At 36.4% G+C, this 24,490-nt stretch overlaps 1 long non-coding RNA gene across 1 annotated transcript in view; it reads right to left on the minus strand.

Moving 5' to 3' along the window:
• Nucleotides 1–1,505: 1,505 nt before the first annotated feature.
• Nucleotides 1,506–24,490, minus strand: part of LOC138181675 (uncharacterized) — a 64,702-nt gene continuing 41,717 nt past the window's right edge. The window contains exons 2-3 of the long non-coding RNA XR_011173574.1: nt 7,322–7,420; nt 1,506–2,532 (exon numbers count right to left, since the gene is read on the minus strand). This is a non-coding gene — a long non-coding RNA (uncharacterized LOC138181675). The remainder of the gene's footprint in view (nt 2,533–7,321; nt 7,421–24,490) is intronic.

The raw sequence follows: 24,490 nt of genomic DNA on the forward strand, positions 1-24,490 counted from the left end.
AAATTACTTGTTACACTGGCTATGACAATATGCTTTATACACTTGCGCGGTGAAAGAAACAACATTACCATTAATGTTGCAAACATTTACCTTTGCCATGAATTTAGACTTCCTTTTTCAACCGTGTTCCGCAATACTTATTCGTGAAAGAGGTATCTTAAATTGGTATAACCATTTTTCCCAGAAAATTTGTATTTATAATCACTGATTTTCCTCTCTTCTTTCTATTTTACACTCGTACAAATCGAAGTGAATAATGTTCGCAATTGATGACAGGTGGTTCCACCGATAACGTAGAATCTCATTAATATTGATTTGATAAAGAACTACCAATGGAATCACGTGGTTCATAATGGATTCTTTCACCGATTTGTCGAGCTTGTATTCGAGTAACAACAGAAAAATTCATTCGTTCGTTCTATCGATTAAGTCACGACAATCAGAATTCCAACTACATCCGAATGACTATAATTCTCAGTTAATTTCAATTTAATCATAATTCAGTAATGTATTCGTAATTAATTATATTTTGAATTGCGAAAGTTTTTAATTTATTTTCTGCTTTCTTAAACTGTTCACTTTGTTCCACCAAGTGTACATTTCACATTCGAATAACAGTAAAATAAATAAAAATGTAATTTACAAAATATAAAAGTAACGAAACCATTTGACCGACGTTCCTCAATGTATTATGCTAATAGCTTTCTCGGGCTATTTCTCCTTTTTGCCGTATGAATTTGTCCTGGATCTTGGAAAAACAACCAGTAATAACACCCAGTACGATAACGTCAATTTCACGAGCGTATTACGATTGAACAAGCATGACAGAATATTTCTGGTGCGCGTCCGATTGGTCAGGAAACGCTTGTCATGCTCACTGACTGGATTTTCACTGGAATCGGCGCCCCATGAAAAATGCAACACGATGGAAGATCGCCAACGGGAAAACATTGGTAAATCGGGAAGGTGACGGCGAACAAGTATAAAAGTCGACATATGGACGTGAGTTTCTATTGTTTACGCGTCACGTTGAGCGGAAATACGTTAACAGGCCAGCAGGGGACTCTGACTCCTGCTTTTCGCTAGCTCTGCATCGACAATACGAAACGATCGATTGTTTTCATTTAATATATAAGAAAAATATAAGATATGTTCGTGTATTAAAAGGTTACGGTGTTTATGGTTTATGGTTTAAATATTTTTGTTTAGCATAGTGCCAATATTTTTCTTTAATTATTCTCAACATATAATTTTTAATACGAAGGGAACTATATTAATTTATGAAAAAGAACGCATTTTTATAATGAAGACTTCTCTTTTCGATTCCTTTTTTTTTAATTTCCCAGAACTTCAACTGTATAATAAATACAGTATCGACTGTTTGTCTTGCGTCGACTTCGAAACATTTCACCCAAGTCCCCAAAGTTCTATAATTCTTCCTCGAGTTTCTCAACTTTTGAGCTATCGTAGGGAACCAAAATTTCGGTCGAATATTCCTTCTAAGACCTACGAGACGTTCTTAGAAGTGTGTGATATATATAGGTATAAGATTATCGCGGATCGTAACTTCATAACTCAGTGGAAGCAGCTTGTATAATTTGGTCTTCCGGTATAATTAAAGCGTGATAACATTTTATGTCGTATGCTGTACATACGTTCCAAACTTCGCGAAGATCACGTAGAAAATAAAACGTAAACCAAACATAAACAACAGTGGCAGAAAGTGCACATGCGTGAATCACACGGTGAAGTAATAGAAAGGCGTACGTTCAAAAAATGCATGTGCACCGCTCTACACTCATCGTACGCTCGACAAGCTGAAGTAACACAGTAGATCGACAACTGAACTGAAATAATTGCCTCATGATCAAATGATATTTTATTATAGAGACTGGTCTAGCGTGATTCAATGTTCCATAAAAAATACAAAATATGACATATTAGTTAAGAAAATTAATTGCAATCGCAAGAAATTGGAGTGGAGTGAAATCAAGCTTGGCGATTAAAATTTAATATTGTACTTAACAGTGAATTATTTCACCCAATAATTTCTAATTTTCTTCCACCTATAGATTTGCATATATCTGTACGTGTGTTATACATTTCTTCGTTCGTATAAATAAAAGAAATTTCAATCCACGCTGAGTAATCCGCTTCTTATTTTTGCTAATAATTTCTGGCACCAACCAGAGAATCTTCGCGCTGTTTCCAAACATCAAACGGAAAACTGTGTTCGCATGGCAGAAAGCAGACGTTCTAGGCGAATTTGTTGTTCCACGCCCCTCGTTCCTTTCCATCTTTCAGCCAAGAATACATCCGACACCATTTGTAGCGTGACGCCCTTGCTCTGTCGTTTCCCAGGGGAACCTGGGCTTCATATAATTACAATCGTACAGCAGAAAGCTTCCGACCCCGTTTCTATTGTCCTCTGCAACGACTTTCGCTCGTTCTTCGAATAATTTCCTCCTCGTGCTGCTTCCGGCGGCGTTACTTCGTATCTCGCGTCGCCTCACAATGTTAATCGGACAATTGCTGAAGATGAAGTTGGAAACGAAAATCACTGTCTCTGCCGTTCCAAGAAATTGTAATTCATATAATTCTTATTTCTTTATGATCCTTTAATCTCTTACACCGTGTTGAAATTTCAGCAACTTAGGCTATCGTGAGATTTGATAGAAGTAAAGAAAATAACAGCTATAACACGACTTTAGAACGAGCAAAAGTTTTCATACAATTTCACTAGCAACCGATGGTCTGATTCAATTTTAACGGCGATTGAAACTTTGGCGCAAAGTTGAAAATATGAAAAGAATTTAATACGCCAATTCTATTTGCTTTATATATATTCCCTTAGTATCTTAAAATTTCTTGAAATTTCAAGAACTCAGACAATCGTGGGATTTGATAAATCTTAGAAGTAGCAGCTTTCATATAGATTTAGAGCGAACTAAAGTTTTGATACCATTTTAGTATCAACTAAAGGTCTGATTCGATCACGGCACTAGTCGAAGCTTTGACGCAAAGTTGAAAATATGGGAAAATTTGACGCGGCAACGAGATCAATGCGATTTTCGTCGAATTGAAATCATAGTTCGTGAAACGAAGACGAACGTTCGCGGAATTTCAACTACTTAGAAATTCGTTAGGGTAAAATTACAGTAACATTTGCTTGATTAGTTGAATCGATCACGAATCAAATTTGTAAAATTCGACGCTCGATTAACGAGGAAGTGTGACAGCAAAGTGAAATTTCGAAAAAACCGAAAACGCTACGTTTTTAAAGTGAACTGTTTAACGATACTCGTAAGTTCTCGTTGATTGACGTCGTAAAGAGAACAAAAATTTAGCTAAACTCATCGCTCGAGTTTGAAGATTTATCTTCCTTTATGTATCCTTTTTGAACTTTCCTTGCGCATAGTAATTACTGTGCTTACAATGCATTTTTTAATGTCTATGGAAGAAACGGTTTTTTATCTTAAAAGCTATCAACTTTTAATAGAATATTTATAATTAACAAATATATCTCCTATATCTTCCTATTCAATCGCTATAAATTTGCCGTAAAATGAATATAGTATACGATGTCTATAATTAATAAACACATTTCCTATCATGTTCGATACCTACAATGATTTAAAATTAACTAAAATAAAATTACTCCAATAATAACGCAATAACGTACTAAAAATTCAATTATGTAATAATTGTCTCCTCACTAATTATAAATACCATGCATTGTCAATCTACAAGCAATCGTACGAATGATCAAATATAAAACTGTCTCGTTTTTAACACATAAGTATGCTTCGTTTGGAACATAAGGATAAGCTAACATAAGGAAAGCGTCGAAGACCGTTTTTAGCAGATCCAATATCTTTTCACTGTTTGTGCAGAAAATATTGCTTGCCGAACAAAAACAAAGTGGACCTGAAAACTCTTCCATGCTTCGTTTATTCGTCTATTGTTAGCCATTCGAGAGTCGATGCCTATCGAGAACGAAACGAGAATACGGTTTCGGTACAAATGTCAGAGGGGCTAGAATTTCAGGAATTTCATCGCGACTTTTCGGTATTCGCATGGCGACACGATTTTCTCGCGAGATCGATAATTTCCTCAATTTCCAATAACCGAGGGCAACCTTTTTCATAGTCGGTGTGTTTCGACGTTCGCTTAGAAATCTGAGAACACAGTGAACAGAAAGCTGAATCACAGGGTGTAAAACAAGATGAAAAAAGGTGCAAAGAGAAGCGAAAGGCGAAACGACTTCCGGGAAGGATGATCGAATGAAATAAGATAAATCGCGAAAAGAATGACACCGTGGATCCTTATTCCGCTTCTAAAGTCAATCGAGAATTTCTCGATCAAGAACAAAATAGAACGACGCGAGATTCATCGAATACGAATCGAAATGACACTCTCTGCTTTTCGATTTCGCGATAGCGAAATAGGTATCGTTCCAGAGGGACACTTGAACCGTGCAAACGTCCGAACGAAAATTAAGTATTATTAGATTTTGGAAGAAAATTTGTTCGTCGATACAGTTGATGTTTGTAATTGTAATTTTCTATTTATCGTTAACAGCCAGGCAGAATATCACGATAGATCTCTCGTCTGTAAATTTATTCTCGTAAAAGAATGAGTTGAAACAGTGACTAAATTGCATATGTTCGTTCAGTTTCATATATTTGCGAATGATTCATTTCTCTTCTTAAATATTATAATATCGTTCGTGTCAAATGTAAGTATAATACCTGGACTGTCGAAACGCGAAAACGAAAATTAGAAACATTTGGAAGAAATTTTGTTCGCCGACTTAGTCGACGTTACAACCATACTATGTTATGATTCATCGGTAGTAGATGGTCGGATCGCTACAATATATTTCCCATCTGTCAGTTGCGTATATTCCAGTAAAAGTATAGCTTAAAACATATAAAATAAATGATATGTATAGCGATATTCGTGCAATATATCATACTTGGACATATTTTGCACATTATAAATATTCTGAACATTATTGTATCTTGAAATTTCATACGCATACGTAAACATCAGTAATTCAATAGCGATAATGAAAATAAAATTTGAAATATGATATAGTATATGAAATTATCCGATTAATTTTTGAAATCGTATCACGCGTTTCTTCTATATCTTTTCGTGATAACACTCGATACTTCAACTGAAAATTATCTGTCCTGCATATTTCACGATAAAAAGACCGTATATCGTTATTTTAATGTAGGGACGAAGAGAATGAAAGTAGAGATAAAATTTGGTGATGTTCGATACCTTGTCGAAGTGCTGACATTTTTCTAAAGATTTGAATGCCGATCCCTGTTAACAAAGTTTTCTCTTCTGAGTAACCTCAAAGGATTCCACGTAGGAGAGAAATATCCAAAGAGAGAACGAAAGATAAGCGAAAGAGAAAGCTTTTTCGTGCCGTGGGCAATTTAGATTTTGTCGAACGGCTTTGAGCGAAGTGTCGACCCTAATTCTGTGACCCGGAGAAACTTTCGGGTTTACCTGAATTCTCAGGCGCTCAAAAGTTTACCCCGGCGAAAATGTCATAAAAGAAAAAAAGGAAACAAAAACATGACGCTAAAATCTACGCACTTGACTGTAAAATATGGCTTAAAGGAACGGGTATTCTTACTTGAAACAAATTTATACTCTTGCTTGGATTATCCTATGTCATTTCAATGATCGAAGCTTCTATACCGTTTCCATTTAACTACTCGTAGACGTTTAATAGAATGTTTCAAATATTTGCTCAAATTTAAAAGTGGGTCGTTTCTGTTTCTTCGTTGGAGATAGAATACGAATTGAATGTACTTTAAAATCAAACATAAAATCTAATTTATTTAAAAATGCCGTCCACGTTTACACTTTATTAAATTTGTCTCCTTCATTCGTTCCTTTCCTCGCAGTCTCTCTGTCTCTTACGTTTATTCAAAAGACGAGCCGAAAGTTTATTGAAAACCGGCCGAAATTAGCCTCGTCGATAAGAGAATCCTTTTCGCGTCGTTAATGCATGAAAAAAGTGACGCACTCACAAAAACGCAAAGGAACAATGCGTTCGCCACGCAGCATCACAGCCGTTCAAACGTCACGACAAAAAAGAAGAAAAAAAGGAAAATCTCAAAACCGAGCTAAATGTTAGCGTTGTTTCAACTAAAATTACCGCTATTAACAATTCTTTTGGCGAACATTTCCGCTCACTTTTTTCTTGCTTTGTCGTCGATACTCTCTCGTGCAGAATACACGATTCCGCGTGGAGCAAACATCGTGCAACGAGGGAAAACTTTGTTCAACAGTTGTGTGGATTTTACGGCGTGCAAGACGCTCGCATCCTGTGTGTATTCAACAAGCGCAAAATAATCACGCGTGCTGCAAAATTGAAGAATTTCGGATGGCGTGCAGCACCCACGTACCTGTTATAACGACTTCAAACATTTGCCTTCCATTCTGATCTTCATTCCTGGAGTGTTTGCGTGATTACTCGCGCGGAGGTACAGATGCAAACATTCGTACTCAATTTCGCTTGTCGATGAATTTTCAGACGATTTTTTAACAGCACGTAAAATAAATGGTATTGTTTGGCTAACAATCGACAGCGGTATCAATGGAAAATCGAATTCTCTCGTGATTAATGTCTTGTTTTTTATTTCTTTCTTTTTTTTTTTGCTGTTTCTAATCAGTTTGATTATTGAAAAATTCGCTTTTAACATTCTTTTTCTGTCATTTAAACGATTAGTATTACAGTAATTTGTGAAAGAATCGAATTTTCTTTTCAATGATATTCTGTTCGCCTTTGTTTTTATTTCTTTAATTTTTAAAACAACGTGATAAAAGATTCTGCTTTGTTAATCGTTTCGATTAGTTATTGTAATAATGACATGCTTTGTGAACGCAGGCCACGCAAGAATACTTCGTTACTACGATAAAATAGTATTCCCTTTTTAAACATAAAATAGCTATTTCATGCTACTTTCTGCTTTTTCAAAATAGCTAAGTTTTATTTTAAATAAACTGGTTTCTGAATTTGAACCAGCCTTCTTTGTATATTTTTCTGAATATTTTAGAATATAGTATACTTTCATATTTTCTCATGTTACTTTCATATTTTCTCATGTTACTTTCATAAAAAATAAATAAGCTAGTTTAAAGTTTCTACGTCATATTTCAGTCAGTCTTCAAACGAAAAATATGTTATTTTTAGTTAAAGAAAAAACTCGGTTAAAAACAAGAATACACGTTCTCAAGTCAATTATAAATCCGTACGAGTTTGTCTAATACGTCATAGTGGCATTCTACTTACTCGTTGCCAGTGTAGAACCGGGCAATTTCCACTTGACTCGTTCCTGACCACGAACGGGGTCATACTACTTGTAGCCGGGCGATGAAGCACACCAACTTTCTGTCGAAATAAAATTAACACGTTTTACGTTAATTTATAAATATCAAAACAATAGGAAAAAAAGATATTACTCAAAATATCATTAATAAAACATTAACGAGTTTTAATTGTAAAGTAAAACTAATCTTACTGCTTATTAAAGTCTAATATTGGTGTAAAAATAAAAGAATTTATTCTATACTTCATAAAACGTAGCTATTACATTTTTATGTACGTATATCGTTACTTCTTTTAAATAATAAATCATGTCGTATTTAATATCAGTGCTGATTTATTCTGATATATTTTATTGTCTATAAATCAACGTCAAAGATAATATGTAAACTTCGGGAAAAGCTGATGGTCAATTCGATGAAAAATAACTTGAGTTATAAAGATGTATGTAATTGTCCGCCGACCATCCAACTAATCGAACTTTCTTTTCATAACTTCGAAGATGAAAAATACTACGAACGAGAAGTCGGGGTAACAAAGTGCATCAGATCGCACGTTTACGACGTCGAACCAACTGACGAATTATTCATAGGAGAAAAAATATATCGCGCGATATATTATTCTCAATTTATCGACGAAAGGCGCGCCTTCGTGAGAAAGGAACTGCGGCCATCATTTCTGAAGTAGCAATATCGAACTGGCTCTTTGTGGACACGTAAAAATACGGTCGCTGGCTGCGTGATGACAGTTCGATTTCCTATTCCTCTTGGCATGCTCACCAAAATGCGTGCACGAAAAGATCCATCGATCTCTGGAATCGTGGCCCACTATCCTGCGCCTGTTTCACGACTCTTAAAGGAAAGAAGCACTTTTTGCTTAATTCGAAATTGGGACTATCCAGTCATCGGAATGTCACGATATTTTTCAGTTTCCTCTTAAATGTATTTACACCGAACCACAGTACGTACTCGGAATTTCTAAATACGTATTACTATAATATCGTATAGTTAAGAAAGTGTATCGATTATTGCGAAGTATTACGATAGTTAGAGAAAAACTAGAGAACTAGAACTAGAAAATTGTGAGAAATCCCTAAATTATTCTATGCATTTGCATTGATATTCTAAGGGAATAACTTCTCGTATTTAATTTTAATTTCAATTATGTATCATATTTGAATAATGATTAATTTACAATTTCATTATAGTATGCAATAATGAAATTATCGAGGTTGAATGAGAGCGTGAATGAGAAATCTATGTAAATCAATCTTACTTTGTAGCCGGCAGGCAAAAATTAATAAAATATACATATATGTAAAAATGAAATTAAAAATAGAAACGAAAAGGATGAAATTAGTAGAAAATTTTAGAACTAATTTTATTACAGACCTTACTGCATGGTCAATATTTCGGAACACGAATATACGAGATCTCTGAGGAAGATAGATCCACTCTGTCCCTCGTCTGTGATTTTAGTTACGATAGTTATTTTTATTTTAAAGTTACGAGAGGGTGTAAAAAATTGTATACTTCTTCTATGGTAAAGCGAGTATATCCTAGAAATAGCAACCTTGTTTAGTACGAATAACGTGTCCGAAGAAATACGAGAACTGTGATCCTTGTTCTTCTCTATTTCAGAACTTTTAGACTACGATAAAGAAAATTTTTGTAACTCTAGAAGTACGAAAGTCTGGAGAATATCTTCTGTACAGTATACGCATAAATCAGTCGCGACTCGAGGCACGTCCTACAATTTTTCAAGTCAATGAAACAAAGTAGATGTATAATAAAACGGAGGTCGATGAAAAAAATCTCGATCGAAGGTTGTAATAAGTCGTAAATAAGGTTTATTCGAAAATCCAGTTATCGTTACAAATAAATACGGAATTATTCACACTTCGGTAAGTAATAATATTTATGAAAAAATCCGATTACCGTTACAAATAGACGCGAACGAACAATTTCCACCTCGATCAGCAATATCTCAAAATTCAGTAGAAAAATTTCGATCGTCCTATGGTCGTAATTCTCTATGCTTTCAAATTGAAAAAGAGTGAATCTCCTGCAAACAGCATCTGCACTTTGTTGAACTGGAATTCGCAAAAGCAATTCCACGAGAACAGCGAGATTGCAGAAAAAAACTTAACGCACGAAGAAAAATGTCCGAAAACCTTGATAATATACTATATGATTTATTTATTCAGAAATATTAGAAATTAGGGTTTCCAATGATTTCTATCCTATATGATAAGTTTATCGATAGACGGATCTATTTACAATGGATTAAACAGGAAACGATGATTGTTTAACACGAACCAAATACAGTAATGTGCCATAACTAAGACAACTAAATAGATAATTCACAACTCACAACTAATAGTTTACAACTCGTAACAACTTGGCAACTCAACTCTCGACTCCTCGCAACTCGACTCTTCGTTAACGACTGCCGATTAATTCGTCTTTCTCCCTTAAGCGTCCCTTTGTCTTTTCTCATACCCCCACCACGTACGTGTTCCGTAACCGACCGCGATCATAATCAACTTCCGCGTAACTATTCGACTGAAGGGCAGACGACACATTGATAGGCCGTTTGGCCCATTGAAGTTTCCCGACCTTTTCAGCCTGTCGGCACTTAGGCTTTCTTGCAACATTGTTTATGGGTCACCCGATGTTTCTTAGGCAATCTGTCCACGATACTACAATATACATAAATGATATCAACATGATATTGGGAAACGAAAAGCTCGTAAAGATGAAAATAAGAATCGACGGTAATAAACCTCATGATTTTATTCTTATTTTCACTGAGAAATAATAAAAGAGAAATCTACGTAAAGAGTTCAGTTGGGAAATTTAAATGTTTTGATCGACGAGTAATCGGAGAATCGACAAAAACGAAGCATCGCAGGAACAAAGTCTCTCGGAAGTCAGACCCTTGCAGCTTGATTTATCTCCAGAGTAGAGTTGATAATCAGTTCCTGGAACGCGTGGAACTTGGACAGAAGCGTCTGACCACTGTCCCTTAGGCATTTATTCGTTTAGCCGCTCGGCCGAACCCGTCCACGACCTTTTAGGGTCTCTAGATCAACAAATGGAACCCCACTCTTTACCCTTGCAGATGTTCCCTTCCGATTCTCCTTTTTCAATTCTTGTTTTTACCCCGAACAAAACGCATCCGGATTCCGGCAGAATCAACACGGAATCGCGTATTTTCGCGGTCCACCTTTGCCGTTCGTCCTCTTCGCTTTGTCAATCGCCGGCATTCCGCAACACCGATTTTTAATCGCTGTCTTGTCGATAGACTGTGAACTTTTATGCAACTTCATACCTCTGAGAATATACTTAGGGAAACAGAAGCTCGATACAAAATTGTTTTACCTATTAGCAGTATTATTATTGTCTAGTATTATAGAAAGCGCTATACTTTATTATCTTACGCGTTTCTTCGTATTGCGTGCATTCTGCGCAATTTTCTACCATCGAGTTCCCTATAGTGAAAGCAGAACTCGGTAAAAAATTGTTTTACTTGCCAAATATAACGGAAAGCTGTATACTTTGGATATTTTACACTGGCAAATTCCCCGTAAATGCACAATACCTGCCACTTAACGATCAGCGAAATAAAAGAGAAAGAGTTTCAGTGAAATAAATTTCCTTGTATATCGAAGCTTAACTCTTTGGTCGTGTTGAAAATATTCTATTATTCCAAGGATTGGAGTGACAAACGACTGGTTGTAATGAAACTTTAATTAAAACCGTTGAATGGACGGGATGGAAGTTGGTTTCCATTACAATGAAATGAAACATTTGGACGAACGAGTGCACCGGGGCTGTGCCTGACTTGACAAGCAGAATAAAACTGTAGGTAAGCGGGCAAGAAAAATGTGACTGTGTTTGGGTAGATGACCGGAATAGAATCTTGCGTGGACGGATAACTGTGTCAGAACCGTGTCTAATCGAAATGATAGAATAAAAACGCGCCTGAACGGACAAGAAGAATAGAACCGCGTTCGGTTGGATGGATAGAACAAAACCATAGCTGGAGACTGGTAAAATCAATGGAGACAGTTCTCGTAGCAGCATGTTATGCGTGCTGCAACATGTATTAGGTTGTCCGAAAAGTTTCTTTCGTTTTATAAGGAAATAATAGACGCACAATGTTTTTTTGTTTTATATTAGTTTATTGAATTATGCACGAACGTGATGATAGAAATATAAGGAAATGAATCATACCTAATTCAATAAAATAATATAAAACAGAAATTGTTATCGTTTTACGAAACGAAACACACGATTTTTATCGCACACGATTTTTATCGCACACGATTTTCCTCAAATGTTGCTAATGATTAAGTGTCTAATTATCGTTTAATTCTTACTCATCCTTCGTTTTCTCGTTATTAAACACGCGAGAAATGCTTGGAAGTAGAATCGAAAAGTATCTGACAATGGAGAATCCAACGTCAGGAATAGGTCGAAATTTCCTAAAGCCGAAATTTATTTGAAATTGAACGAACCGAAATTGTATGTACGTAAGGAATAGTTAAATTTTTTTCGTCGAGGAGTGTCGAGGTCGACTGATAGAGGAACGAGTGGATGAATTTGTAATAGAAAAATATATTGAAATAAATATTGGTATAAGTACAGGTATAGTGTATGCTGATCCAGATCCTCACTCTTTCAGTGTTACGATACAACTAGAAGAAGGATGATAGGGAGCACGTACATATATTTACAGCAAAGGACATTAGCAAAAAGTTTACCTTGGTGTGTAGCTTTAGCTGAGGGCTACAAGAAACAGCAATAGAAATCTACTTGTAGCTCTTTTGTTTCTAGACCTTGTAACCCAAAAAACAAAATTTATATTCAAGGGCACGACAATATGGACCTCTCCTTATTTTCAATTTTTTTTCACTAAATTCTATTTTCTTCGTAACAGCGGTCTCCAGGTCACGGAAATATGAAAAGAAAAAGGTGTAGAATTTTTCTTGAAGTAACTGCTTCAACAAGCGGCAAATATAAATTGCGTGGAACGCTTCGAAAGCGATTAATGTTAAACTAATTGATAAAGCCGAGTCGACGTCACCGGCGAACGTTAATCGTCCATCGTTGTTGCGTTCCGAGCATTTATGAAAGTTTATTCCCTGTATTGTTTTACGTATTTTCACGAAATGAGCTGAAATTACAACCACAATCGTTTGCTCGCTGTTTCTATTAAAAGTTTCTCTCCGTTATTCTCCGTTATTCGATATTTTCTTTCTCCAACGAAAGAAAATTCTGCCCATTCTACTTCTTTGTAAACGACGTTACAAAAGCGCGAATGTTGTGCGCGAAATCCTATCTTTTTCAGATAACTGAAACAGATATGAAAATTACGTGCAAAATCACGCAGAGAATTTTCAACGCAATTTTGAGAATCGTCTATTATAATTGAGCGGTTCGTTTCGAAACCAGATACGAGCTTCATTGTTGCCAGTACACCGTCCTAGCGTATGTTTTACATCTTGAAGAAGCATTTTACTTTCGCCATGGTAGCTTTTGTTCTTTCCTCTCACGTCAACGTCAATAAAGTTGCCGTGCGTGACGCATTTACCATGCAATATTCCGTATACGTGAGCGGGCTTTCGGGATCGTTTCAAGCCTCTCCTTTCTATTTCAATGATCTAGCAAGCTTCGCGTAAACAAGGCACAGAATTTCGAACACGACAGAAAATGTTCTTTTCGCTCGTAATTTGTAGGGAAATTTTTGCAAAGCTATCGAACCTTTGGCGAGCAGCTGGTAAATTTTATTAGAACGATTTCGCGAAGTGCAACTGAATTTTATAAATGACGCCGTTGCGAAACTGGGACGAATAAAAACGGAAACAGTCGATACCGGGTCAGTAGGATACTCGGTTTCTATTTGCGTTTCCAGTTAAGCACCGATGTAACCGAATTAAACGAACAAGGTACCCGCACCGACCTGGCCAGCCGCCTTCAGATTCTGTTTATCCATTCACTTCTCACGTACTCCAACGCTTAATTAAAATTCTCACCTGCCGGAATCAAATTGATTAAATCGGAAATCCCAAATTGAAATATCTGGGCTGAAATGAATTATGGTTTTCGACGAGCGGTCCGTGTCATTCGATTTCATACTTTAATTTACGAACGCGACGATATCCGTACCGTGTAATCACCGCTGCAACACGTAATTCATTAAACGTTCCCTCTGATTTTCAGATTGCATTGCCATTCTTCTCGTAATTTTATATGCAACCGGAGGAGAAAAGGGGGAACGGTGTTGTACCGTAGTTTAAAATTGAACGCCGAGACGAGAGAATTTGAAACTGGAGGTTGGAAGCTTGTCCGACGTGCAAATTAATTTAATTAATTCTGCACCCAACAAAGGTGAATACTCTACTCATTCGTTTGCCTCTCGTTATCGTCTCTTCTTTTTTAATGATTCTGCAATCCGTTTCGATAGGATTCGACGCGAGAGTGTTACGTTTCCAGGTCGAGTCTTCTTTCTATTGTTCTTGCGTTTGAAGATATAAACGCGACAAGAATTTCAGTGAAATCGACATTTTTTTACAGAATTGTAACATTCAACCTTTGAGTTTCGATGTCTCCAAGTGGGATTATACCGCTTCAATGATGTCGTTGCCTGTATTAGCCACATAGAGATCGATTACCAAGTAAGTTACAAGTTACAAGTCGATACTCCATTTATCAAGACTTATCGTAGAAACTGTTTTTATATTTACAGAAGATATAAGCAAATAGAAAGCACTACAAAGCTGTTTTATTCGGAATTTACTTTCGGAACTTCAATATTGCCACTGGTATACCATTTTCCATCCTCTAGTTGGTTTTTACTTTCAAAACTTCAATATTGACACTATGTTTATTTTTCACTCTGTAACTCTTGCTTTTAAAGCTTCAACGTTTTCACGCTGTTACGCTATTTCTCGATCCACAGTCGACTTAATCAATTGGATTTTATACATTCGTGCGATACGGTACACCTAATATGCAAAAATGTATAAACAATCGAAGGTACAGTAGCTGCTACAATATTCAGTAGATAAAAAAATGTTCCACTTAAATTCTCCGTTTTTTTTTCTATATAGATTCTATTTAGATATTTTCTATATAGATTTTTTCGATATAGATTCTATATAGATGGTAATTATACCATCAATTCGAAGATACCAAAATACACAGAACGCGCGTCAAATCCAAAGATATATAAAACAGATTTTTACTTTTATAAAAATACGAATTTGTATGAATTATTAATACACATCTACCATCCATAATTTTAACCTCCAATTTGTACTTTAATCTTTAATTTGCAAGCTAATTTACAATTTGTTAAATTATCGGCAAGAGGCATCATGGAATAAGCATTCCGGCCAACGAGAGGATACTCGCGAGAGGGAAAATCGGATCAGCAGCGAAAAGTGATGTTCTGAATGCACGTAGGCGATAACGATACGAAGACAAGATCAGGATGGTTATCCGTTGGAAATCGAAAAGGGGAGTGGTAAACGTAGAACACGAGAACGAATCAGCGAGGTAAGGAAACGGAGAAAGACCCCTTAATACTTGGCACTTTCACAATGGATCTTAGCGGTGCGCGGTGGAATAACGGCGAAAAAAGGAGATATCGCTGGAATGAAAGAAGCAACGGGAATGCGATTCCACGGACAAAAGCAACGAAGAAAGGATGTTAAGCGCGTGGTATTCCCGGAAAAGATGAGGCCTTCGTTAGAACATCTCGCTAGTGTTGGAATTCGAGGAAATTTATTTATCAGCTAGAGCTTCGGGTCGTTCACCTTCTAAACAACTTGCACCTTCCTACGTTTTCGCCTGATAAACGTTTCCCGAGCAACAATCCTGCAAAGAAACGAATGATTCCGAGCTGGTAAAATCGTTCGAACGTTGAAACTGTAGGGAAGGTACGGACTGATACGTTCTTGGAAGATGGACTAAATGAATCGGAAAATTGCACTGCTTTCTGAGGACTTTAATCAAGCTATAATGGATAAAGCGTCGCGATAATTGGATATACTTCTTCGATATAGTTGTCTCCTCAATTGCTTCGGCTTCGAATTTCTTGTTATTAAATTTTACACCCGATGGATAATTAATGCGATTAGTAACGCGACTTTTTTATACATCAATCGTCGGAACATCGGTAAAGTAAAATAATATTTAGAATATTCATAAAGAAGGACGTAAATCGGAAATGTATTAATAATTACGAAATAATAATTGAAAATTCCATAGGGAATAAAATAAACTCGTCTTTGCAAATAGCGGTGAAATACAATCTTCAGGTGTAAATCGATGCTATCATCGGATGTAATTTCCAACAGCTAAACCTTCGATCACCATCGACCCTAACTAATCGTCGTCGATTAAAGGAATCCTTACCTAACGGAATAACATTCTCCTATGCAAACACAAGATTCAGATCGCAAATTCGTCTCGATTTCAATTTCGCGACTTATTTACCCAGAGACGCGTCTCGCGCGGCGCGTTGATCGAGCGTCTCGGTAAAATCGAATTTTCCAGCTGGCAAAGTTTTACGGGCGAATTTAATTTTCGTCGATAATACACCGAAAACGAACAAAGGAAATTTCGAAGGCTGTAACATTTGCGTTCAAACCCTCGTCACTTCTGTTGAATTAATTTACCGTGTAATAATTTACTGAAACGTTCGTTTCATTTTTGAAGATTAATTAGTATATTCGTTGCAACATTCTGCTCCATGGTATTTGTATGATTAATCGCGAGCAAAGCAAGCAAAACAGAAAATATAACTATTCGAAAAGAATATTTCATTTATTTAATTCTCTTTATTTATGGGGAATTGACGTTGAGAAATTCAGCTTTCACAGAGACACTTTTTCAACGATTTCTATAAAAAAAATAGCTCGAATTAAAACCAAAATAGCCACTCTACTTCTTCCTAGAGAAGAAATAATAAAGTAACCGCAGGAATGAAGATTAACCAACATTACCTTTAAACTAGTTCTAAATCGTTGGTGGAATGTTCTGAATACTGCATGAAGAAACAACGTGTAACCTCTTTCAAACGTCGCTTAAATAAACTCTGAGAAGGATAACACTGATTTCGACCGATTTTATTAGAAAACCAATAACAAATGTTCCATCTATTCATTATTGGTTCGTTGGTAAGCACTAATCAACCAATCAAATACCATATCTTGTACAGTTATTTTCTTTTTACTGTCCTCAAATTTTCCATGCGTTTTCATTTGCAGTTGTTCATTACGTATATTGTCACTTTGCTAGAATTTCTACAAAATTGACCCTAAGGCTGTGATAATATGAATTACAATACAATATATACTGTTCAACAAGAAGAATATCACAATTTTTACTCCTATTTTTTATATTAAAGAACAAAAATAAAAAATATTTTGATACAGTCCATCGAAACTTAAAAAATATTATCTTAACCCGCGAAAGAAAAAAATCTTTTCATTCCCGAATACTCGTGTAATTAATCGATTTATTAAGGATTTACGAATCTCCAAATGTCACTCATTGCTATTGTAATATCGTGGACAAAAAGGCCTAAGAGATATCGGATAAACCATAAACAATGTCGCGAGAGCCGAGGCGTCGTCGAGCCCAACAATATGTCGTCGGTCCTTCGATTGAGTAGTTTCGTAAAAAAGGCTTACGCGACCCTGGCCACGCCTGGGCACGTGTTTGCGGAACACGTGCGTGGTGGGCCTAAGAAAAGACAAAGGGATGCTAGAACAGTCAGTGTCAGTGGAGAAGCCAGAGAGTGTGAATCGAGAAGTCAGAGAGCGCGAGTTGCGTTGTCGAGATAGTGTTGCTAGCGTTGTCGTGAGAGTGAGGTCCGCGTGAGAAAGAGAGAGAGAGAGAGCGTTGGATCCGTTGTGACGAGAGTTGCAAATTAACTATTGAGTTGTCTAGATTAAAGTACGTTATTGTGATTCACTTTAAACAATCATCGTTCTTCTGTTTAATCAACGTCTGCACAATCCATTTATTGTAAATAAATCATCATCGTAATAATAATAAATATATATATTTCCGATACCACACTATCAAAGAAATCATTACGGAACGATAGCTCAGAAAACGAATGTGACCAACAGGGAGACAATATTCGAAACACAGGTCTTTGAAAATTACTATAACAGTAGAGAGGAACTGAGATAGGACTGCATCTTGGATTAATCAGTCAAGACCTTGTCCACATTAACGCAGACTCTGCATTAAACGATAAGCCCTGCCGACTGATGAGGAGAATGTTCGGTAGCAAGTTCTCTTGCTTTCCATACAGTTTACAGAAAGCTCGACTCGTTCGGTGTGCAAGGTGTACATACAGCGAACTTCCTTTAAGCGTTCACCCTATTGCGGCAAGCAAGGAAGCGCGCGAGCGCAGCCCTTTAACGTTCCACAGAAACACCAACAACACAGTATGTTTAATAATTCGCAGTTTCTCTGTCAGGTGATTCAAAAGTTCTATTAACAATTTGGATCTGGACTTAATTAATTACGCATATAATGGCTCAGTTAGCGGATTAAAAATTGGCGAAATTATTGCCTAATGGCTGTGTAATCGATTCTCTAATCCGTGCAATTTGCGCATCGAATTGCGTTGCGAAGCGAAGGATTTCCAATAGTCGTGTCGAAAATTATTAATACTCTACGCATCGATAGAAAATCATGCGTCTGCCATACGTAGAATGAAATATTCATTTTATAGCATCGAATAAAATTTGTACTTTATACTTTCGATACCATTTCAGATTGATACGATAATCCAAATGCGTCTCATTTATTACACGTTTGTTATATTATATGCACTTTGCTATATTTGATCTTCTAATACGATGTAGTGCAGGAGAAATTTTCGGAAGCTGCAAGAAGAGGTTTGATATATATATAATACTATTAAATGTATAATATAATATATAATAAAAGTTTGATTATGTTATTCTTAAAATTGATCGATACGCTGTATGAAATACAGAAGATATACATTTCTTGTATCTGGCAAATATAAGAAAACTTGACAATAAAGAAATAATTATTTTATCAAACGCCCGTTGTAAATTGTATATCATTTTCTTGCACCGTGAAAGAGTTAAAGATATATTTCAATCAAGATTCGAATACCAACGTATTGTCAAAATTGCTTTCAATAGCGATCTGTTGGCATATATCTCAGTATTCTATTTGCTGGGCTGTGCTATGAAGGCATTCAGCGCGTCTGGTTATATAAGGCGCTATTCTACTTACGCAGTCAGGTATTATCGGATCATTTCAAATTAAATGGGCCAACAGCTCGACCATTTATACAAGAAATTTCATGCAGCTATATGGTCTGCTAATATATCGTCCATTTACATGGATTTACCATAACGCATTTCGTTTCAGTTAATTTCAATTCGTGTAAACCTATTAAATTGAAACTATCTCCAACAAAATTGGTACCAGGATAAAATTTCACGTGTCAGTTATTATTAATGACACGAGCTTTTCATAGAGTACAACTTTATACAGAAAGAGATAATTCAAAATGAAATATTCCTGCGAAATACGGCGTTATAGTCTCGAAACTTTTTCTGCGTAAAAGATACGTTTCCACGAAAGTGCCGGTTTTACAGAGAAAAGATATCGAGCTTTGAGTACAGTCTACGGTGAAACGATAGAAAAGTTCCAAGCCCAAAGAAGATGGAAATTATCTTTGAATATTTTGCTAGCGGACTTCGTGCTATCGAATATCCTATCGTACGAAGAATTCAGTAAAACGTAACCGAGGGATTTAGTAGAATTTTGGTAGTTACCGAGGGTCGGGTAAATTTTGCGAAATAAAACGAAGCAGCGGAAGAGGCCACAGAAATTTTCTGTCACATAATGATAAAACTATTGTAATTTTAGAATACCCGATGTAGATATATAGATAAGTTTATAGATACGAGAGGCGATATTCGAGATAGGAAAAGAAGTGGCAAGCACTTAGAAAAATTGGCGATGATACTAAAAAGCCTGTAAGGTGAAACTGAATAAAAAGTCGAGAGGTTCGGAAAGTTAAACATTTTGACGAGCAATTCTGTACTTCGAGTTTAACGTTCCTCGCCGCAGTATCTCGAGAGTATTCCCTAGTTCAAATAGTCTGCTTTCTCCGCTTCAATTTCTTTGAAAAAATGTTTTTTTCTTCTTGTAAAAGAAAGAATAAGTAAAATAATTACGAATTATCAGATTAGTCTTCGATATACACATTTTTGGAATTCATTTTTAATTTCAAAAAATAAGAAGGTACGTATCTTCTTACTTTGAAAATAGTTTCGATTGTAAATTCTACGTAAAAATACAAACGAATTCTCCTAAACACGCCTCGAACTGTTCTTTCCTGTAGCTTAAAACCTTTCTCCGAAGGTTCTCGGTAAAACGTATTCTGTTTACTTCGGCATTTCTCGTTCAATTGGACCAAACATTGCAGATTCTTAGAAAATATTCAAACGCGTTTACCAAAAACTTCATCTCAAACGCCTTTCTACCGCACCTCTAATGGTCATTGTTAGAGCTATGTTGCTTTTTAGGAAATTTCGTACGAAACTCTCATTTTCACACTGCTACGGGAACGACCTTCGTGCAAATTCAATTTATCTTCAGTGTGTGCGACATACATTTGAACAGCCGCACTTCGGTATAACCGTAACAGTTTCAGTAAAGAAAAAACTCGACTCGAGCTCCGGACGTCTACAGCAGTCGGAACGATGCACATTCCAATCTGAATTTATTCCAGGAAACGCGGATCGTTTTCGAGACGTGTAACATTTGCATCGCGATGCAGTGGCAGACTCAAGCTCTCGTATTTTGTTACAACTTGCGATTGCCAAGTTGCAAGGAGAAAACGAATCGCGGTTATACCTTCTGAGTGAATTTAAAACAGGGCGAAAGTTACCTAAAAAAATGTTTAAATCCGCTGAAAATATTTCGAAGTAATAGATTCGCTCGTAACAATGATGTACTTCGGCAGGCAAACCGTATAAATCGTGGTACGACCAATAAATATTGCTTGAATAATAGAAAGAATACTAAAAGAAGAAATAATAGAAATTTAAATATATTCGACGATCACAGTTTCGATTACTTGATATTACTTGATTTGTTTCGTTCGCAGTTTCAATTATAGCAAGTTGCGTGATCCGATTCGTAGATATAATACTTTGATTCGAAGACGAGAGTCGAAGATGTTTGAAAACAAAAATTCAAAATATTTGTCAGGATTGAAAGATACACAAACTGTTAACGCGAATCTACCATAAACCAGTCCGAATAGCCCCCCGTTTTATTAATTTGTTAACCTTATTATCTATTTCTGGGTCTGCGATTAGTGTCCAGTTTCTCAAGTAAACGATTGACTTAATTTCCTATGTTTATTTGTATATATCGTAAACGTTAAGATTAAAACACGTCAAAATATTCATAAGGTGATTAGGTTTCAGGTATTTCAGCTGCTCCGATACAGTGTATGGCACCTTAATACTTAATAAGCTTTGCTGTTATAGAGTACGCGTGTGCTTTTGAATTTTACTAAAAGAAATGAAAAACGTCAAAAGCTTCGAACAGCTTTTCTATAGCTCTACGCGATCCAATTTAGAATTTATTAACGAGTTTTTATTTAGAAAGAAGGCGCAAACCAATTTTCGAGCATAGAAGGTGGTAAATTCACACGTCAACTCTGGTGGCTTCAATCTGATCAATATTTCGCAGAGAAATGAATTTCAATTATGTAGATGGCACCTTAATTACGCGGCAAGTTCGTCTGCTTTATACCGCACATTTCCCTTAATTATTGTTATTATTAATTTATACGTCGTTATTAATTATACGGACGAATATTGTACGAGAACTGCTGTAGATATTTCTTCGCAATTTACTGGATGCTCAAATATGCGGCGCGAAGAGCGAAAATCCGAATCCTCTCTATACACAGATGCAAACAATGCTGCATAACACAATACGTTATATCAACTCGATAATTACAGGAGCGCATCGTAAGTCTGTAAGAAATCCTAGTTGCTCTTTAGGTAAACAATATTAAAAGATTTACATTATATTATTATTGAGATATGTATGACTTTGTGTGCTAGACTAGATTGACCGCGTAGTAGTGACACACGAATGTGAACATCAGTGTGTGGAAGTATGTGTGTGCGCGGCGTCTCGAGAAACAGACGAATGTAACTGTTCCGTTGACAGTGCGGTATGGAAGATGCTGAGACAAAGAAAGTGCTGAGACGCGTGCAAATGTATATCGACGAAGATGCTGGAAATCGTTTATTAAATAAATCTAAAACTATTTTAATATGAATTCTAAGTGTAACCGTAGCGTTCCTTTACTTTCATTTCGGCAATTAAGATCCACAATTGTCAACTATTACAATATAATATGTTGGAATACAACGATATCAATCGCATGCAGATAAGGTGGTTGATCGTATGGATTCTTCCTTTCGTTGTCCAACGCTATCCCCACTAGTGCGCGTTCGTGAAATGTACCATGGCGGCTAGCACGTGCATGCTCTTTCGAGAATTTGGCGGAAGAAGCTTAAGGATATGGATGGAACATTCTCGATGGGCACGTCGAGAAGCTACTAGAAGGTTCTGTAGCACATGTGACGCCACACAGACACTCACACAGGTCACACTCATTACTGCATACAGAGTGGAGTTCTAAACCTTTTTAAGGGCCATGGGTCACTAAGCAAGTCAGTCTGTGAACAACTAGCCAACTGTCAACATTCATAACGCTTACTTGTATTTTACTTGTAACTTTGTTTAATAAAAATCATAAAGTATTGTTTCAATACACACATTGTGTCTTCCACAGTTTATTAATCTTAATTTCAAGATTAAATTCTAACATAATATATGTCATATTATAAAATATGGTAAAAAGTATTAGAAAATTCTTAAGGGGAATGACACAGAATCAGGCATTTGTTTTATCCTATTTATAATATATTTACTATCTATCAGACATGAGAATTCGATAGAAATTAAGATAAGATGATAAAATCAATTGAGATTATTCCTAGTCAGACATAATTTAAGGAACTGAACTGGTAAAAAGCAGAAGGGCACGAAACACAAATTGAGGAGTTGCAATAACGAAACATCAAGGTATTCGTGATTACAGTCTCGTGGCGCACATTAGAAGCCACCTCGAAGTCAAGAAACACAAATTCGTACAAACTACGAGATAGAGGGACATCGTTGGACAACTCAAAGCACGGGGAACTTCTCTAGACATGACCCGAGGTCGTTGAATCTATCTGGAAAAGCGACAACCACGAAGAGCATTGACTTCTGTATCCGCGAAGTTGCGAGATACATCCTAGTTAATCCAGAGCTCGAGAAACCTCAATAGAACTGAAGCTTGCAAGATCTACCCCGGAAATCTATATCCTACGGGCAATAAAGTTCGCTGTATCCAATTATGGAATCAAAAGATCTCGATTTTTACATAGTCTAGTTAATCACGAGTCCTAAAACCAGCGAATCCGATAATCGAACCAAGACTCGCGAGATTCGTCTTCATATCGATATCGCGTTTAACTGGATGTTTCAAGATGTGGTCGACCAGTCGATCACCGAAATGTCGAGGCTTTACAATATCCATATTTCAAGGACAATAAGGTTCGCTACGTCTACGTAGTCGTGAGATCAAGAAATCTCCATCTCTGGAATACTTGGGTCATGAGATGTACCCTAGTCGCGAGACCTAAGAACCGGCGTCCGTATAATCGAGACCATGAGAGTCACATCGAGGATCCTGAAAATTAAGGGTTCGCGAGTTCCATATTCACGAGACCGTGAAACTTGCGTGAAACAGTCACGTGGCCATGGAGACGTGCTTTCCCTTTAGAAACCAAAGATTCGACTCTGCTTATTTTCTTCAGAGATACGTTTCGAGATTATTACGAGTCGTTGTAATCGTCATTTCAAGCGAGAAAAGAAAGCTACTTATTATCTAGGAGAAGAAAGCTACTTATTATCTATCTAGGAGAAGAAAGCTACTTATTATCTAGGAGAAGAAAGCTACTTATTGGCTTACTATCGTTCGATACTACTTTCGTTCGATGTCTACCTTATTTTAATTTTGGAACAAAAGTAAATAAAGTACCTCGCTCGTGACGTTGAAGGGAACTCTGATTTTATGTGTATATTTTATGTTACGTGTTCTTCGACGGATTCTTCGACGACTGGAATGGAAAAGTCCAGGAGGAAACGAGAAAAAGTATAACGAGCAACCAAGGAAAGTTTTTACAAGTTTCACAGCGAGAAATGGAGCGACAAGGTGTCGATGAACGATACCTCCCCCGTTGCAACGCAATCTTCAGGTTTCACAGAATTTACGACTGTAAGAACTGCGACTATCTAACGTGCGAATGATCGTTACACTCTCGATTCTTCGATTTAATGTTTCGTTTAATTTATCAGATTTAGCTTTTAACACACTCGATTTAAATTTCCTGTCACAGTTTTCAATTTCAATAAATCGTTTCCTGAAATGGATCCGCCTGTAACGAGTTCTATGTTTTGCTTAATAAACGTTCAACAATTTAGTGGACAAAGCGAACAAAACGTTCAGTTTATCCGCCAACAGTGACAAATTTCATCTGATTAGAGGGTCGGACCGACAACGAATTAGCAAACGTCACCGCCTAAAGTAATTCCATGAAAATGTAAAGCAGTATTCGAGAGCGGAGCGGATTCCAGGAGAAAATATTTGCGGAAATCTAATTCGGATCGAACGTGAGAATGAATTAGCATTTGTTAAAATCGCCGTCCCCGAATAGGATAATCCCGGTAGTTGAACAGGAAAAAGTGCGGATACTATACGGACGATACGTTCTGATTTCGGTACAGTTATTTTAGAAACGATTGTTCACCTTAATTTCTAGAAATTGCAAAATTTTACTACGCTTATAAATAATAATTCGGATATTAGCGACAATTATCTTTGTAATTATAGCTATCTTGGCCAGTGGTATGTTCTACTTATAAGATTAAATAATAATTGAACGTTATTAGAAAATATTATACACGCTTTCTCTGTAAT

This window comes from Bombus flavifrons, chromosome 1 (assembly GCF_040668555.2).
Source record: "Bombus flavifrons isolate JBK064 chromosome 1, iyBomFlav1_principal, whole genome shotgun sequence".
NCBI classification, from domain to species: Eukaryota; Metazoa; Arthropoda; class Insecta; order Hymenoptera; family Apidae; genus Bombus; species Bombus flavifrons.